Raw genomic sequence first — 17,421 nt, 5'->3', positions numbered from 1 at the left:
AAGTGAAAAAAAATACTGTTGGAGTACTAGTTATAGCATTAAATAAGAGTGTACAGCACATTAAAGACAGAGATCCTACATAATATTTTTTTAAAAAAATAATTAATTTTCTATGCCATTTCCAATTTAACACCAGGGTTTTTAAACATGTATTATCATGAAGGAGCAACCAACATAATATTTTTATTTGCTTTTTTCCCAAAAAACCTTTTATTTAAGGTATACAAACTTCATGTAATTCAGGAAGTTTGGGAACACAGTGATTCGTCCCACTGTACCTGCCCTCCCACCCACTCTCCCACCCTTCTTCTTCCTCCCTCTCCTATTCCCATTCTTACTTTTTACTATTATCTATCTTCAATTAACTTTATACACAGAATATTAACTCTATACTAATTAGGGAGTTCAACAAATAGTATGAAAAAAACTATTCTTCAATAGTTTTTGATTTCTTCTATAACTCACTGTTCATTTCAGGAATATGTTATTCATGCTCCTGTGTTTGCATTTGTTCTAGAGATTCTTGAGTTGTTGACTTCTAGCTTCATTCCATAGCTGTCAGAGAAGATGCATGGTATGAAAACTCAATTTTTTTTGAAATTACTGAGACTTGCTTTATGGTCTAGCCTGTGGTCTATCATAGAAAGAGTTCCATGGATTGGTGAGAAAAATGTGTATTCTTCAGCTGTAGGGTGAAAAGTTCTGTAGATATTCATTTGGTCCATTTGATATATAGTATCAATTAGTTGTTCTTTTCTTACTGATTTTCTTTCTGGTTGATCTGTCTGTTGCTGACAGTGTGGTATTGAAATGCCCCATTACTGTTGTATTACATTCCATGTCTCCCCTTATATAGTTTAAATAGACAGGTGCCCTGTAATTAGGGTTGTATACATTTATCATAGTCACATCTACCTACTAAATTGATGTCTTAGTAATTGCATAATTCCCTTCTTTATCTTTTAACAGTTTTTGTGTTAAAGTTTATTTTGTCTGTCCCAAATTGTACATCTCCTCCCTCTCTTAGGATGGGTACACCTGATTTTTTATTTGTTAGTAGGGAATATATTTCTCCACCCTTTCACTTTCATTCCATGTGTATATTTGTTGGTGAGTTGTGTTTCTTACAGGAAGTAAATAGATGTTTTTTTTAAATCATTCAGCCAGTCTGTATGTTTTAACTGGACAGTTGAGGCTTTTTACATTCAAGGTGACTATTGATAACTAATGACTTGGCCATGCCAGTTTTCTATAAATATTCATATTGTTTACTTTGGATTTCCTTTGTACTTTTACTGGGACATTTTCTGCCTTTATTTTCTCTCATAATGATGACCATATTTGTGTGTTTATGTGTCTAACATATACTTAAGCATCTTTTGTAGGACTGGACAGGCGGTGACAGTCTTTCAACTCTAACTTGTTTGTTGTGAAAGGTCTTTAATTCATCTTCATTCACAAATTAGAGCTTTTCAGGGTACAGTATTCTGGGCTGATAGTTTTTTTTTCTCTTAAGTCTTGGAATATATCTTGTCATTCTCTCTGAGCCTATAGGATTTCTGATGAGAAGTCAACTGTGAAATCTGATTGGAGATCCTCTGAAAGTTATCTGGCATTTCTCTGATGCACATTTTAGAATCTTTTCTTTGTGTCTTACTGTGGAGAGTTTGATTACATGTGTCAAGGTGAGGATCTTTTCTTTGCATGTCTATTAGGAGTTCTATGTGCTTCCTGTACTTGACACCCCTTTCTTTCTCCAAATGAAATTTTCTGTAATTATTTCACTAAGAAGGCCTTCTAACCCATTCTACCTTCCCACATCTTTAGAAATTCCTAAGCTCTATAAGTTGGGTTTGTTAATAGTATCCCATAAATCTCCAACACTATCTTTTTTAGTTTTCTAATTTCTTCTTATGTCCTTTTTTAGTTCTAACTAAAACTTCCAGAGATATGTCTTCTTACTTGGATATTCTTTCCTCTGCCTCACTGAGTCTATTGTTACAGTGTTCTACTGCATTTTCATTTGATCTATTGAATTCTTCATTTTCAGCATTTCACTTTGATTTCTCTTTAAAATCTCAATTTCATGGGAAAATTTTTGTTCATGTATGTATGGATTTCTTTAATTCATAGATTTGCCTTGATTATTTCCAAGTAATCCTACAATTTTTTTTAATTCTCCTTCTGGAATTTCTTCAATCTCTTTATTTCTACATTCTTGTATTGAAGTGTTGTTGTGTTCCTATGAAAGTGTCATTTTGTCTTCCCTATTCATGTTTCTTGAATTGTTGCATCTATTTTTAGAAATTTGTGGAATACTTCTTGTTTTTCTTTTCTCTGTGATGGCTTTTGTCTTTGGACCATGCCTCTGTGGATTAGTGGAGTTTCTGCTCTTTCAGTGAATACCATGAGGTGTGTGCTTGGAGTGGCCAGAGAGCTCTGTTTAGTGCTCCAGGATGAGGGAAGTGTCCAAGGTGACACCAAAATTGAGCATGCTAAGTATCCTTTTTTTTAAATCAGAGGAGAGGTTTAATAAGCTCAGCTGGTATAGTCTCATGCTCACCACTTCTCCATGGATACCAATGCCTGGTCACTAGCCCCAGTGGATATTAAATTCATTCCTCCTGCCACAAGAAGCACACAAAGAATCTGTGCAATCCTAAGTGTGAGTATGGATCCAATAGCAATGACCCTCATCAGGGAATCATGGAGTCCCAAGTACGTGGGGCTGCCCACAGTAACTATCAATGAATCAGCAACACCCTGTGCCCTCACATGCAGCCACAGTATTTTCACAGTCCCAAGACCCAAGGCTCCCACATTCATGAGTACCCAGCCCCCTGCCAATTCTCCCAGCAAGACTCAGGCACCTCCTCTCAGCTGGGCGCTGGGCATGCAGACACAAGCTGGTGCAGCCATTATATATACGTCCAAAGTGGTGCCTGTCCTAGTTACAGGGTGGTTGTGTTGGGTGGTCCAGGAGAGAGAAATGTGCCTCCCTGTTTTACCTCTAAGTTGACAGGTATACTTTTCCTCCATAGGGATCCAAGTTGGACTCATGCCAGGCTCTTTCCACAGATGTATTGCCAGTTGTTTTGGATGCTGAAGTCTGGTGTCACCTCACTCTCCAAAGTTGGTGCTGAGGCAGTGTTTCTCTAATATGCATGGAGCTTCCTTTTCCATTTTCTCCCTAAGTCTTACCTGAGATTGCACTCTCTCCTTTTTGTAACTATCTTAGATTAGAACAGTAAGCCCCCTTCCTGTTCTGTCATCTTGGTGTCTCTTCTGTTTGCCTTTTTTGCAACCTATCATAAAACATTATTATGGAATTGACAAATGCAATAGTAGAACTATTTATGAAATGGTTTCAGTTTCAATTTAGAAGATGCACAGGAATCAGTAAACTTGAAGACAAAAGAATTTATCTAGTCTGAGTAGATGACATAATAAAAAAAAAAACATATTTCAAGCTTTTTGTAGTTTAACATCAATTCAATATACACATCACAGTGGAGAAGGAGAGACAGGATATTTGAAAAATTATGGCTTGGGGCCAGCGCTGTGGTGTAGTGGGTTAAAACCCTAGCCTTAAGTACCAGTTCCATATGGGCACTGGTTCTGGCCCAGGCTGCTCCTCTTCTGATTTGGCTTTTGGCTGTGGCCTGGGAAAGCAGTAGAAGATGGCCCAACTCCTTGGGCCCCTGCACCCATGTGGGAGACCCAGAGGAAGCTCCTGGCTCTTGGCTTCAGATTGGTGCATCTCCAGCCATTGCGGCCATCTGGGGAGTAAAGCAGTGGATGGAAGAACCCTCTCACTGTCTCTCCCTCTCTCTGTAACTCTGTCTTTCAAATAACTAAAATAAATCTTTTTTTTTGATTTAACAATTGACATTCTTTTTTATTTTTTTTCTCTAAACTTTTATTTAATGAATATAAATTTCCAAAGTACAGCTTATGGATTACAATGGCTTCCCCCCCCAACTTCCCTCCCACTCGCAACCCTCCCTTTTCCCACTCCCTCTCCCCTTCCATTCACATCAAGATTAATTTTCATTTCTCTTAAATACAGACGATCAGTTTAGTATGTATTAAGCAAAATAAATCTTTTTAAAAAAAGAAAAATGATAGTTAAAAATATCCAAATAAGATAAAATACATTTATCTACATATGTAAGATGGTCAGTGAACTCAAGGAGAATGAATTATAACAATACACATTTAATTATTGACCAAATGTGAATACATAATCTTAAAAGGAACAAAAGAAAAATGACTTTTGATACACAAATGTTCTCAATGAGATTAGCAGCTGATTTTTGTGGGAAAAAACAATGGCAGTCAGAAGTTAGTGGGGTGGTGAATTTAAAGCACTGAAAGGAAACCAACAACATTGTCGCATATGAATTCTGTATAAGACAAAATTAACACATTGTGAGATAAAATTGAAGTGGTTGTCTTAATAAAAGAACAGCACTACAGTAAGTGAACATGTACTTTTTAGGCTGGAATGTGGAATATCACGCAGTGACTAAAACCTATACAAATAAATAAAAATCACCAATATTAATAACATAGAAAAATATAATAGCCATTTGTCTTTCTTTTCAGTTGTTATTTTTTCTATGTGATTTAAAGTCAAATGCACAAAACAATAACTATAAAGCCAGGTTGAGGATACAGAATATTAATGACCTTTTAAAGGTGTATTAATGGGCAGGGCTGACACTGTGGCGTAGCAGGTAAAGCCACCGCCTACAGTGCCAACATCACATATGGGTGCCGGTTCTAGTCCTAGCTGCTCCACTTCTGATCCAGCTCTCTGCTATGGCCTGGGAAAAGCAGTAGAAGATGGCTCAAATCCGTGGGCCCCTGCATCCATGTGGGAGACCTGGAAGAAGCTCCTGGTTCCTGGCTTCAGATCAGCACAGCTCTGGCTATTCCAGCCAATTAGGTAGTTAACCAGTGGATGGAAGACTTCTCTCTCTCTGCCTTTTCTTCTCTCACTATGTAACTCTGATTTTCAAATAAAATAAATAATTTTTAAAAAGATGTATTATTGGGCATATATATATATATATTTATTTAAAGATTTATTTGAAAGAGTTACAGAGAAAGATAGAGACAGAGAAGAAAGGTCTTCCATCTGCTGGCTCATTCCCCAGGTGGCCACAACAGCTGGAGCTGCACCGATCCAAAGCCAGGAGCCAGGAGTTTCTTCTGGGTCTCCTACATGGGTGCAGGGGCCCAAGCACTTGGGCCATCTTCCACTGCTATCCCAGGCCACAGCAGAGTGCCAGATGGGAAGAGGAGCAGCTGAGACTAGAACTGGTGCCCATATGGGATGTCGGTGCTTCAGACCAGGGCTTCAACCTGCTGTCCCACACTGCCAGCCCCAATGGGAACATATTTGGAGGTGGAACCTTGAGCTTTTCTATGTGGAAGGATTTTAATTAATATTTTATTTTTACCTTTTAATGTCTATGCACATTTCATTTCTCTTTCATTTCTATTTTGACTTTAATTAATTTTTAACAGATTTAATATGATCTGTAGACACAAGTCTACTTGATACACAAGGATAATTTGAAAATTCCATGGCTGAATGCAATTAAATACATTTATTTTGATGAAAAACTATTTTGAAATCCATTAATACATTTTTCAGATTACGCATTTTCCATAAAGATTTTCAAGATGACATTACAAGTCATTTCATAGAATCGATTTCTACATTTTACCATTCATAATGTCTGCCTTTCAAGACTTTTTGTAGTAGCCCATGGAAATAGATTTTTTGGGGGTGCTTGGCATTGAAAACAATTGTAATTTCAATAAAGAAGAATGCTGTAGCTCAATGAATGAATGACTTGAAGTTTTATCTCTTGTAGGGTATAAAATGAAAAATTACTTGAACGGTAATACTGTATACTCATATTTGTTGTTTGACAATAATGTTTTACTGATCTCAAGAAAATTAATTATGTTGCTTTTTGACTTTTAAATTAGCAAAGCAGATCAGATTAATACCATGGCATTTTTTATCAACATCTTACTATGACAGAATATATATACATATACATATATACATATACATTTTACTTTATATATAATATAAATATACATTTTATTAATATATACATATATAAATAATGACTACAAAATAAAATTGTATTTGAAGATGGTATAAACAAAAATAATTTGGTGATTTGGAGGGATTAATTCTCTAATGTACAATATTAGGCATTAAAACTTATGAACATTATTGTTAAAAGCTTCAAATTAATAATGTAAAGATTCTCTGGGGCACCAGATTCTATCCTGGTTGCCCCTCTTCCAGGCCAGCTCTCTGCTATGGCCCAGGAAGGCAGTGGAGGATGGCCCAAGTGCTTGGGCCCTGCACCCGCATGGGAGACCAGGAGAAGCACCTGGCTCCTGGCTTCAGATCAGCGTGATGCACCGACTGCAGTGACCATTGAAGGGTGAACCAACGGCAAAAAGGAAGACCTTTCTCTCTGTCTCTCTCTCTCACTATCCACTCTGCCTGTCAAAAAAAAATAATGTAAAGATTCTCTAAAAATACATTTTCAATTATATCAACAGAGAAAAATCAACATCAAAATCAGCCATCTTCATTTTCACTGATTCATTCACTCAAAATCAATCAATATATAGGTAACGAAGAATGAGTAACATGACCATAAATATTGTTAAGCAATTTTAAAAATTTAATTAGGTATGCATAGAAACAAATGGATGACATTTTGAACAGGAATCAAAGGATAGAGTTCCTTTTTAGAAATCCAATATAAAGAGAGTCCTCCAAGATGGTGGAATAGTGAGGGTGCACACTGATAGTACAGGAAAAGATAGTTTAATAAAAGTGGAGATACTGTAGTTTCAGGGAAAAGTTAGGGAAAAAAACTGCAGAGGAAACTTCCAGAACTAGTGGGACATGGTGGACCTACATTAAGGACAAGGGCACCCATGGCTCAGGACCCCAGTCGCAGAGTCTACACACCAGTGCTGGAAAGGGAGGTGAGATGAAACCACAGTAGTCCGAGATACTGGCAGAAAACAGGCAGGAAGAGCCTAGAGGGAACGAGGCTTGAAGCCCCTTTGGAGAAAGTTTACCAGGCTAACTAGAAGAGAGAAAAAAATTAATTAAAAAAGCGGCTGGTACAGACATGAGTCTCTCTTCACATACCTTACAAAGGTGAGCAGGACAAAGAGCAGGTGCCATTTTGGACATATGTAAAAGTTGTGCCCACCATCAGCCAAGCAGAAAAACCTGACTCTGGTGGTGAGAAATAGCAGGAGGTTAGGACCTAGGGAATATGTTGGGCTAATGAAGTGAGACTGTAAAAACCTGAGGGTGTGGGACAGAACTCACAGAGTACCTATGACTCTTGGGAGAGTACACAAACTCAGTAATCTTGGCAAAGTGGTGGGAGACTGCAGAGGAATTTGAGCTTACACTGAGGACTGCACAGATACTTTGTATGGTCCTTGGGACAGAGCTGATGAATATTACACTCACAGGGGCCAGATTTCAGACATTGACTACCTTCAATTCCACACAGCTGTGCAGAATTACTTCCCTTCTGAATAAAAAAAAGAGAGAGAGAGTTTCAGAGAGAAAAGATTTACCATTCCTAACATGGCAGAGCTCTCTGGCCACACCCACCAAAAGTCTCTAAGGACCCATCAAAAGCAGACAGTCCACTGAATTTAGAGACATAGTATAATGAGAAAAACCACTACAGTGAAGAAACCAAAGAATATCTCCAGAATGCCAAGCAACAAACACAGAAACCGAGGTAACAAGAACAAGGAAGACACTATGATGCCCCCAAATGAAAAATACACCCCAATTCAAGATTATGAAGATGATGAGATAGAAGAAATGTAAGAAGTGGATCTCAAAAAATTTATAAGAACATTTAGAAGTTCTCAAAAACAAATTCTTGAACTACAGAAATCCTTACTAGACAGGATTGAAAATCTCTCACGGGAAAAAAAATATTAAGGAGGAATCAAAATGAATTGAAGCAACTAATAGAACATGAAACTGTGATGGTGATGAGAAATCATATGAAATGAAGAATTCAATAGATCAAATGACAAACACATTAGAGATCCTTAAAAACAGAATGGGTGAAGCAGAAGAGAGAATTTCGGACTTAGAAGACAGAGAACAGGAAGGTATACAGTAAAACCAAAGAAAAGAAGAGGAAATTAGAAATCTAAAAAATATTGTCGGGAATCTACAGGATACTATTAAAAAGCATAACATTCGGATCCTAGGAGTTCCTGAAGGCTTGGAGAGAGAGAAAGGATTAGAAGGCCTTTTTAGTGAGATACATGGAGAGAACTTCCCAGGTTTGGAGAAGGACAGAGACATCCTAGTACAGGAAGATCATAGAACCCCTAATAAACATGACCAAAAGAGATCCTCACCACGACACATTGTAATTAAACTCACCGCAGTGAAACAAAGAAAGGATCCTAAAATGTGCAAGAGAGAAATGTCAGATTACTCTCAGAGGATCTCCAATTAGACTCACAGCAGACTTCTCATCAGAAACCCTACAAGCTAGGAGGGAATGGCGAGACATAGCCCAGGTCCTCAGAGAGAAAAACTGTCAGCTCAGAATATTATATCCTGCAAAGCTCTCATTTGTGAATGAAGGTGAAATAAAGACCTTTCATAGCAAACAGAAATTGAAAGAATTTGTCGCCACTCGTCCAGCCCTGCAAAAAATGCTTAAAGATGTGCTACAAACAGAAAAACAGACACACAGCCATCAATATGAAAGAATGTAAAGTAAAAGATCACAGGAAGTTCAAAGAATATATTAGAAAATATCTTTGGGAAATGGCAGGGCAAAGTTACTCCTTCTCAATAGTCACACCGAACATTAATGGCCTCAACTCCCCAGTTCAAAGACACAGACTGGCTGAATGGATTAAGGAACAAAACCCATCTATTTGCTCAAGCTTACAAAAAAAACCCCACATCTTTCTAACAAAGATGCATACAGACTGAAACTGAAAGGTTGAAAAAAGATATACCATGCCAACAGAAACCAAAAAAATGCAGGTATAGCCATATATATATCATACAAAATAAACTTTAACACAAAAACTGTTAAGAGAGAGAAAGAGGGGCACTATATAATGATTAAGGGTTCAATTCAACAGGAAGCTGTAACTATTATAAATGTATATGCACTTAATTACAGGGCACTGGTTTACATAAAAGATATGTTAAGGGACTTAAAGGGAGACTTAGATTCCAATACAATAGTACTTGGGGACTTCAATACTCCACTCTCAGAAATAGACAGATCAACCGGACAGAAGATCAACAAACAGCAGACTTAATCGACACTATTGCACAAATGGATCTAACAGATATCTACAGAACTTTCAATCCTACATCTAGAGATTTTACATTCTTCTCAGCAGTGCATGGAACCTTCTCTAGGATTGACCACATACTAGGCCATAAAGCAAGTCTCAGCAAATTCAAAAGATTTAGAATCATACAAGGCAGCTTCTCAGACCACAGCAAAATGAAGGTGGAAATTAGCAACTCAGGAATCTGTAGAGCATATGCAAACACATGGAGACTGAACAACATGTTCCTGAATGAACAATGGGTCATAGAAGAAATCAAAAGAGAAATCAAAAACTTTCTGGAAGTAATGAGGATAACAACACATCAAATATAAACTTATGGGATATGGCAAGAGCAGTGTTAAGAGGAAAGTTTATATCAATATGTGCCTACATCAAGAAATTGGAAAGGCACCAAATAAATGAGCTTTCAATTCATCTCAAGGATCTAAAAAACTGCAGCAAACCAAACCAAAACCCAGTAGGAGAAGAGAAATAATTAAAATCAGAGAAGAAATCAACAGGATTGAATCCAAAAAAATTACAAAAATCAGCCAAACGAAGAGGGGGTTTTTTGAAAAAATAAAATAAAATTGACACATCATTGGCACAACTAACTAAAAAAAGAAAATACCCAAATCAATAGGATCAGAGATGAAAGGGGAAACGTAACAACAGACACCACAGAAATAAAAAGAATCATCAGAAATTACTACAAGGACTTGTATGCCAGCAAACAGGGAAATGTATCAGAAGTGGACAGATTCCTGAACACATGCAACCTACCTAAATTGAGCTATGAAGACATAGAAAACTTAAGCACACCCATAATTGAGTGAAATTAAAACAGTAATAAAGGCCCTCCCTACAAAGAAAAGCCCAGGACCAGATGGATTCACTGCTGAGTTCTACCAGACACTTAAGAAGAACTAACTCCAATTCTTTGCAAACTATTCAGAACAATCGAAAAAGAGGGAATCCTCCCAAATTCTTTCTATGAAGCCAACATCACCTTAATTCCTAAGCCAGAGAAAGAGGCAGAATTGAAAGAGAATTTCAGGACAATATGCCTGATGAACACAAATGCAAAAATCCTCAATAAAATTCTGGCCAATAGAATGCAACAACACATCAGAAAGATCATCCACCCAGACCAAGTGGGATTTACCCCTGGTATGCAGGGATGGTTCAATGTGCACAAATCAATCAATGTGATACACTACATTAACAGACTGCAGAAGGAAAACCATATGATTCTCTCAATGGATGCAGATTAAGCATTTGATAAAGTGCAACACCCTTTCATGATGAAAACTCTAAGCAAACTGGGTATGGAAGGAACATTCCTCAATACAATCAAAGCAATTTATGAAAAACCTACGGCCAACATCCTATTGAATGGGGAAAAGTTGGAAGCATTTCCACTGAGATCGGGTACCAGACAGGGATGCCCACTCTCACCACTGCTATTCAATATAGTTCTGGAAGTTTTAGCCAGAGCCATTAGGCAAAATAAAAAATTAAAGGGATACAAATTGGGAAGGAAGAACTCAAACTATCCCTCTTTGCAGACGATATGATTCCTTATTTAGGGGATCCAAAGAACTCTACTAAGAGACTATTGGAACTCATCGAAGAGTTTGGCAAAGTAGCAGGATATAAAATCAATGCACAAAATCAATAGCTTTTGTATGCACAGGCAATACAATGGCTGAGAAAGAATTTCTAAGATCAATCCCATACAAATAGCTACAAAAACAAATACCTTGGAATAGACTTAACCAAGGATGATAAAGATCTCTATGATGAGAATTACAAAATTTTTTGGGGGGTTTAAGATAAGTTATTTTTATTAGGGCGGACTTTTGCAACAGTATTAAAATACACTGTGTCTCTTTTCCATTACTATCTCTTTTTTAACTTTTATTTGGTAAATATAATTTCAAAAGTACAGTTTATAGATTACAATGGCTTTCCCCTCCATAACTTCCCTCCCACCCACAACCCTCCCCTCTTCCGCTCCCTCTCCACTTCCATTCACATCAAGATTCATTTTCAATTATCTTTATATACAGAAGATTGATTTAGTACATATTAAGTAAAGATTTCAACAGTTTGCACGCAAATAGAACATAAAGTGTAAAATACTGTTTGAGTACTAGTTATAGCATTACTTCACATTGGGCAACACATTAAGGACAGAGATCCCACATGAGGAGTAAGTACACAGGGACTCCTTTTGTTGACTTAACAAATTGACACTCTTGTTTATGGTGTCAGATATCTCCCTAGGCTCTAGTCATGAGTTGCCAAGGCTATGGAAGCCTCTTGAGTGTGCTGACCTTGATCTTATTTAGACAAGGTTATAGTCAAAGTGGAAGTTCTCTCCTCCCTTCAGAGAAGGTTACCTCCTTCTTTGATGGCCCATTCTTTCTACTGGGATCACACTCACACAGAAATTTCATTTAGGTCTTCTTTTTTTTCCCAGAGTCTTGGCTTTCCAGGCCTAAAATACTCTCATGGGCTCTTCAGCTGGATATGACTGCGTTAAGCACTGATTCTCAGGCCAGAGTGCTGTTTAGGACATCTGCCATTCTAAGAGACTGCTGAGTATCCTGCTTCCAATGTTGGGTCGTTCTCTCCCTTTTTTTCTATCAGTTAGTATTAGCAGACACTACTAGTCTTGTTTGTGGATCCCATTGACTCTTAGACCTATCAGTGTGATCAATTATGAACAGAAATTGATCACTTGGACTAGTGAGATGACATTGGTACATGTAATCTTGATGACATTGAATTGGAATCCCCTGGCACTTTTATTTTTTTATCTTTTTTTTCATTTATTAAACTTTTATTTAATGAATATAAGTTTCCAAAGTACAGCTTATGGGTTACAATGACTTCCACCCTAACATAACTTCCCTCCCACCAGCAACCCTCCCCTTTCCTGCTCCCTCTCCCCTTCCAATCAAATCAAGATTCATTTTCAATTCTCTTTATATACAGAAGATCAGTTTAGTATATATTAGGTAAAGATTTCAAAGGTTTGCCCCCATATAGCAACACAAAGTGAAAAAAATACTGTTGGAATACTAGTTATAGCATTAAATAAGAGTGTACAGCATATTAAAGACAGAGATCCTACATAATATTTTTTAAAAATTATTTAGTTTTCTATGCCATTTCCAATTTAACACCAGGTTGTTTTTTTTCATTTCCAATTATCTTTATATACAGAAGATCGATTCAGTATACAATTAGTAAAGATCTCATCAGTTTGTACCCACACAGAAACACAATGTGTAAAAATAATGTTTCAGTACTAGTTATAGCATCACTGCACATTAGATAACACATCAAGGACAGATCCTACATGGGATGTAAGTACACAGTGACTCCTGTTGCTGACTTAACAATTTGACACTCCTGTTCATGGTGTCAGTAATCTCCCTAGGCTCTAGTCATGAGTTGCCAGGGCTATGGAAGCCTTTAGAGTTCGCTTTGATCTTATTCCGATAGGATCATAGTCAAAGTGGAAGTTCTCTCCTCCCTTCAGAGAAAGGTACCTCCTTCTTTGATGGCCCCATTCTTTCCACTGGGATCTCACTCACAGAGATCTTTCATTTAGATCTTCTTCTATTATTTTCTTTTCCATGGTATCTTGGCTTTCCATGCCTACAATTCTCTCATGGGCTCTTCAGCCAGATCTGAATGCCTTAAGGGCTGATTCTGAGGCCAGAGTGTTGTTTAGGACATCTGCCATTCTATGAGTCTGCAGTGCATCCTGCTTACCATGCTGGATGCTTCTCTCCCTTTTTGATTCTATCAGTTAGTATTAGTAGACACTTGTCTTGTTTGTGTGATCCCTTTGACTCTTAGACCTATCAGAGCCATCAATTGTGAACTGAAATTGATCACTTGGACTAGTGAGATGGCATTGGTACATGCCACCTTGATGGGATTGTAGGGATCCCCTGGCACATTTCTAACTCCACCATTTGCGGCAAGTCTGATTGAGCATGTCCCAAATTGTACATCTCCTCCCTCTCTTTTTCCACTTTTATATTTAACAGGGATCACTTTTCAGTTAAAATTTAAACACCTAAGAAAATTGTGTGTTAATTACAGAGTTCAACCACTATTACTAGAACAACAACAACAACAACAACAACAAATACTAAGATGGATAAAGTACTACATTGTGCATCTAGAGTCAGGACAAAAGCTGGTCATTGTTTCTTATAGTGTCCATTTCACTTCAACAGGTTTCCCCTTTGGTGCTCAGTTGTCGCCGATAAGGGAAAACAAATGATATTTGCCTCTTTGGGACTGGCTTAATTCACTCAGCATGATGCTTTCCAGATTCCTCCACCTTGTTGCAAATGACCGGGTTTCATTGTTTCTTACTGCTGTATAGTATTCTATGGAGTACATGTCCCATAATTTCTTTATCCAGTCTACTGTTGATAGGCATTTGGGTTGGTTCCAGGTCTTAGCTATTGTGAATTGAGCTGCAATAAACATTAATGTGCAGATGGCTTTTTTATTTGCCAAATTAATTTCCTTTGGGTAAATTCCAAGGAGTGGGATGGCTGGGTTGTATGGTAGGGTTATGTTCAGGTTTCTGAGGAATCTCCAGACTGACTTCCATAGTGGCTTAACCAGTTTGCCTTCCCACCAACAGTGGGTTAGTGTCCCTTTTTCCCCACATCCTCTCCAGCATCTATTGTTGGTAGATTTCTGAATGTGAGCCATTCTCACCGGAGTGAGGTGAAACCTCATTGTGGTTTTGATTTGCATTTCTCTGATTGCTAGTGATCTTGAACATTTTTTCATGTGTCTGTTGGCCATTTGGATTTCCTCTTTCAAAAAATGTCTCTTGAGGTCCTTGGCCATCTTTTAAGTGGGTTGTTTGTTTTGTTGTTGTGGATTTTCTTGATTTCTTTGTAGATTCTGGTTATCAACCCTTTATCTGTAGTATAGTTTGCAAATATTTTTTCCCATTCTGTCAGTTGCCTCTTCACTTTCCTGACTGTTTCTTTTGAAGTACAGAAACTTCTCAGTTTGATAAATCCCAAATGTTAATTTTGGTTTTGCCTGCCTGTGCTCCTGGGGTCTTTTCCAAGAAGTCTTTGCCTGTACCTATATCTTGCAGGGTTTCTTCAATGCTCTCTAATAATTTGATGTTTTCGGGTCGTAGATTTAATTCTTTAATCCATGTTGAGTGAATTTTTTGTGTAAGGTAAAATGTAGAGGTCTTGCTTCAAGCTTCTGCACATGGAAATCCAGTTTTCCTAGCACCATTTATTGAATAGACTGTCCTTATTCCAGGGATTAGTTTTGGATATTTGATCAAATATGAGTTGGCTGTAGATGTTTGGGTTGACTTCTGGTGTTTCTATTCTGTTCCATTGGTCTATCCATCTGTTTCTGTACCAGTACCATGATGTTTTGATAACAACTGCCCTGTAGTATGTCCTGAAATCTGGTATTGTGATGCCTCCGGCTTTGTTTTTGTTGTACAAGATTGCTTTGGCTATTCGAGTTCTCCTGTGTCTCCATATGAATTTCAGCATCATTTTTTCCAGATCTGAGAAGAATGCCTTCGGTATCTTGATTGGTATTGCACTGAATGTATAAATTGCTTTTGGGAGAATAGACATTTTGATGATGTTGATTCTTCCAATCGATGAGCATGGAAGATTTTTCCATTTTTTGGTATCCTCTTCTATTTCTTTCACTAAGGTTTTGTAATTTTCATCATAGAGATCTTTAATGTCCTTGGTTAAGTTTATTCCAAGGTATTTGATTGTTTTTGTAGCTATTGTGAATGAGATTGATCTTAGAAGTTCTTTCTCAGCCATGGCATTGCCTGTGTATACAAAGGCTGTTGATTTTTGTGCATTGATTTTATATCCTGCTACTTTGCCAAACTCTTCGATGAGAGAATATTATACAGCAGTCAAAAACAATCAAATCCAGTCATTTGCAACAAAATGTAGGAATCCGGAACACATCATGCTGAGTGATATAATCCAGTCCCAAAGGGACAAATATCATTTGTTTTCCCTGATCAGTGACAACTAACTACGCACTAAAAAGGAAACCTGTTGAAGTGAACTGGACACTATGAGAAACAGTGACTTGATTGGCCCTTGTCCTGACTTTTGATGAACAAGTTAATACTTTATCCCTTTTAGTATTTTTTTGTTCTACTTAATACTATTGGTTGAACTCTGTAATTAACACACGGTTATTCTTAGTTGTTGAAATGTAACTGAAAAGTGATCCCTGCTAAATATAAGAGTGGGAATAAGAGAGGGAGGAGATGTATATTTGGGACATGCTCAATTGGACTTGCTGCAAATGGTGGAGGTATGAACATGCCAGGTTATTCCAATCAGTCCCATCAATATTGCATGTACCAATGTCATCTCACTAGTCCAAGTGATCAATTTCTGTTCATAATTGATCACACTGATAGGTCTAAGAGTCAATGGGATCACACAAACAAGACTAGTAGTGTCTGCTAATACTAATTGATAGAATCAAAAAGGGAGAGAATGACCCAACATTGGAAGCAGGATACACAGCAGACTCCTAGAATGGCAGATGTCCTAAACAGCACTCTGGCCTCAGAATCAGCCCTTAAGGCATGCGGATCCAGCTGAAGAGCCCATGAGAGTATTTTAGGCATGGAAAGCCAAGACACTCTGGGGAAAAAAAAACCTATATGAAAGATCTTTGCAAGTGAGATCCCAGGGAAAGATTGGACCATCAATGAAGGAGGTACCCTCTCTGTAGGGAGGAGAGAACTTCCACTTTGATTATGACCTTGTCTAAATAAGATCAGATTCGGTGAAGTCAAAAGGCCTCCATAACCTTGGCAACTCATGACAAGAGCCTAGGGAGATTTCTGATGCCATAAACAAGAGTGTCAATTGTTAAGTCAACAGCAGGAGTCACTGTGCACTTACTCCTCATGTAGGGTCTCTGTCCTTAATGTGTTGTCCAATGTTAATTAATGCTATAACTATTACTCAAACAGTATTTTACACTTCATGTTTCTGTGTGGGTGTAAACTGTTGAAATCTTTACTTAATATATGCTAAATTGCTCTATATATAAAGATAATTGAAAATGAATCTTGATGTGAATGGAATGGGAGAGGGAGCGGGAGAGGGGAGGGTTGTGGGTGGGAGGGACATTTTGGTGAAGAAGTTGTACTTTTGAAATTTATATTCATTAAATAAAAGTTAACAAAAGAAATCTGATATAAATTGTTTATTTAGAATGATACTTTAATTATAAAATCTGTTATGATGTTTCTCAGAGCTAATACCTAGCAGATTGTATTTTCTGGGCACTGTAACAACAACAGGAACCATCAAGTAAAATGTAATCACAACAAATGAAATATAGCTACATGCACATTTCAGAAAGACCATTAAAGTTAACACAATTTAAATATGAATCCAGAAGGATTATTTTTGTCAATTCATGAAAGTGCTAATGAGGAAATGGTTATTGAAGATAAAATTCAGATTAATAGTCTTACCAATAGTAGATTAATGCTATAGGAAAATAGTAATTCTGAACTTGTGTATAATTACAATTTTTCACAAGGAAGTGTAATACTGCATAAGTTGTGCAAAGCATGAAATTAGTTTTATAGTATTAAGATAAGCATGTTCTACAATTTAGCATTACCTTATAGTAGATTGGGGAAGAGGAGTGTGTTCAAAATGAAAAGAAAAAAAGATTTCTGCCTCTCTGTAACTCTGTCTTTCAAATAAATAAATAAATCTTTAAAAAAAAAGAGAAAAGGAAAAAAAGATTTCTCATGAAATATGTTTGTCTATTATAAAACACTTGTGTAAAATGTTATTTTGGATGCTGTATATAATGGTGCTTTTTGAGGAAAAGTGTTATGCAGTCTAAAATTTTTAGTGCAGAAAGCTAAAATCCTTAAACATTGTTAGATTCACTAAGACGTCAGTTGTAAGAAAATTTTGAGGACTC

This window comes from Lepus europaeus, chromosome 18 (genome assembly GCF_033115175.1).
Source record: "Lepus europaeus isolate LE1 chromosome 18, mLepTim1.pri, whole genome shotgun sequence".
NCBI lineage: Eukaryota > Metazoa > Chordata > Mammalia > Lagomorpha > Leporidae > Lepus > Lepus europaeus.
The sequence above is the reverse complement of the archived record's forward strand: the minus strand, read 5'-3'. Positions refer to the sequence as shown.